The sequence below is a fragment of the Penaeus vannamei genome, chromosome 42, assembly GCF_042767895.1.
Source record: "Penaeus vannamei isolate JL-2024 chromosome 42, ASM4276789v1, whole genome shotgun sequence".
In the NCBI taxonomy this organism is placed as follows: Eukaryota; Metazoa; Arthropoda; class Malacostraca; order Decapoda; family Penaeidae; genus Penaeus; species Penaeus vannamei.
In genome coordinates this window covers 13788980-13791820 of record NC_091590.1, presented here as the reverse complement: position 1 = coordinate 13791820, position 2841 = coordinate 13788980, and the positions used below count along the sequence as shown (strand labels likewise).

Sequence of the window (2841 nt, the reverse complement as noted above, 5' to 3'; positions counted from 1 at the left end):
GTTTTATGTGAAATCATCTTCCTTCTCTTAGTTTTTTCGTTTTCATTTTTTCTTTTCTTTTCTTTTCCTTTTATTGTATGCGATATATATATATATATATATATATATATATATATATATATATATATATATATATATATATATATATATATATATATATAAACATATATATATGCATATATATATGCATATATACATGTACGTATGTATGTGTGTGTGTGTGTTTGCGTGTTTTTTTTTTTATGTTTTCCAGTTTTTCTCTTCTTTTCATTATTTTATTTATTTTATTTGAACATTTTCCACAAATGTTCTTTCACGTGCTAGGATAATCCCCCCCCCCCCCCCGCAAAAGAAAAACAAATCCCATATCTGTGACTAATTTCAAATTTCTCTTTCATGTATGTCCGATTTCTTTGTCTTTGTCTTTGTCTTTGTTTTTCGTTTTCTTTTTCATCCGAACTAACGTCTTTCCCGTCTTTGTCTTTGCAGGTACGCCAACATTCGGTAAGCGACTCGAACCAAGTCTATCGATGTCTTGTGCCGCGCGGTAAGTGGACCTGCCCGGGAGATAAGAGCGAGACAGACAGACAGACATGTTTGACTGACAGACGACGTGGAGACAGACATCGAGGGATTGTTGTCTTTTGTCGTTGACTTTGTTTTGGGTTCGTGTGATTTTGTTGATCTGTTCTTGAGAGAGGGAGGGGGGGGGATGGAGGGAGGGAGGGGGAGAAGGGGAAGGAGAGAATGAGCGAGGGGGGGGGGGAGGAGGAGCGGGAGAGAGAGAGCGAGAGATAGAGAGAGAGATAGAGATAGAGAGAGAGAGAGAGAAAGAAGAAGAAAGAGGAGGATGGACGAGAGAGAGAAAGAAGAAGAAAGAGGAGGATGGACGAGAGAGAGAGAAAAAAAAGAGAGAAAGCGAAGGTAGATAGAGAGGGAGAAAAAAAAAGTAGAGAAAGCGAGAGACTGAAAGGCTAGAAAGAGTGAAAGAGAAAGGAGAGAGGGGGGAGAAGGGAAGAAAAGGACCCTTCTCTCTGAGGTGGATAATTAGCGATTTGTGGCTTGGCTGTTTTGGACGTATCGATGACGCAACGATAAACAGCTGACTGTAACGATCTCTTGCGATTGTTTCCTGTCGAGGGGGGAGGGGGAAGGGGTGGGGGCGAGGGAGGGAAGGGAAGGGGAAATGGGAGGGGAGGAGGGAGAAAGGGAACTGGAAGAGCGAGAGGAAGGAAAGGGAATAGGAAAGGGCGAGTTTAATCCATAGCCTTTTTTCTAACAGAACGGTAATCTTTTTCATTTTGTTTTGCTATATTTATTTTCAATTCTTTTGCAAATACACGTGAGGTAGTAACATTCCTTCCATATTCACACGCGACGAAAGTTTGTTTTAATGTTTATCAACACGAGTTTTTCTTCATCCCCCCTCCTCCCCCGCTCCCCCTCCTTCCGCCAAGCACCCTCCACCCTTAGACATTTTACACTAAATGGAGGTTAACAGTTTCCATTTTAAGTTTGACAATTAGGGAGGATTGTTCGCTGGGTGTCGTTATAATCTCCCCCTCTCCTCTTGGACATCACTCTCGAGTTGATGCAGGGATCAGCTGCCCTCCCTTCCCCTCCCCCCGATCCTCCCCTCTTCGACTTCTCCTCTTCCCCTATCCTCCCCACTTCGACTTCTTACCCCTTATATTCCACTCGCCTATCCTCCCCTCTTCGACTTCTTCCCCCCATCACTATCCTCCCCTTTCCCCTTCTTCTGTATTCGACTTCTTCCCCCTTCATTCCCCTCCCTTTTCCTCTTCCCCTCTTCGGATTCTTATCATTCTCGTACTTCGTCTTCCTTCTCTCTCCTCTTCTCCTGCTCTGCTTTCCTTCAGTTCTTCCCTTCGCCTTTCAGTTCCTCCACACCCTTTCTTCGTATTCTGCTCCCTCCTCTCTCCTCTCCCTTCTCATCCCGTCCCCTCCCCTACCATATCCTCCATATCCTCGCTCCCCTCTCGCAGCCCCCTCCCAGCCCCCTCCCTCCCCGCCACCCCCTTTGTTTGCCAAATCAATAAACGCCAGAATCAGTTCATTTGTCTAAAAGGTGATCTTGGGTTTTGTAGGATCTAAGCCCCCTTTTGTGGATCTCGCGCTTTCGGTTTTGTTTTGGTCGATGTTTTTTTGTTGTAATTATTTTATTTTGTTACTTATGATTTATTTTTGTTCGTTCTTTTTGTTTGGCTGTTCTTTTTTGTTTATTGCGTTTATTTATTTATTGTGCTTATGCTTTCGTTATATATATGAATATATATATTTATATATCTAAATGAATAAATACACAATACATACATATGTATGTATGTATGTATGTATATATATATATTTTTATTGAATGTATATATAGAGAGAGAGATACACAGTCTTTCAGCTTATCCGTTTATCTTTTCCTCTTATCTTTGTCTCTTTCGTCTCTCTTCTCTCCATTCTTCCCTTCTTTCCTTCCTCATCTCCTCCCTTGCTCCTCTCCTACTCCCTCACTCCTTCCTCCCTCCTCCAACCCCAACCTTCCTTCCTTTCACCCCTCTTCCACCCACCCCAGCCTTTCTTTCCCACCCCCACCCATTCCGCCGTCCCTTTCCCTTCCCTTCCTCCCTCTTCCCCCTCCCACCCTCCCTTCCCTCCCTCCTCTCCTCCTTCCCTCCCTCCTTCCCTCCCTCCTTCCCTCCCTCTTCTCCCTCCTTCCCTCCTTCCCTCCCTCCTCTCCCTCCTTCCTCCCACCCCTCCTTCCTTCCTTCTCTCCCTCCTTCCCTCCCTCCTTCCCTCCTTTCCTCCCTCCTCTCCCTCCTTCCCTCCCTC

The 2841-nt window shown here is 44.7% G+C and overlaps 1 protein-coding gene across 8 annotated transcripts in view; it reads left to right on the top strand.

Annotated features, from left to right (window-relative positions):
* Positions 1 to 494: 494 nt before the first annotated feature.
* The window catches only part of LOC113806045 (latrophilin Cirl), a 178103-nt gene continuing 175756 nt past the window's right edge, over positions 495 to 2841 (top strand). For all 8 annotated transcript variants that reach the window (XM_070118768.1, XM_070118762.1, XM_070118766.1 and 5 more), the window contains exon 1: positions 495 to 504. The gene's annotated coding sequence lies outside the window, so the exon portion shown is untranslated. The remainder of the gene's footprint in view (positions 505 to 2841) is intronic.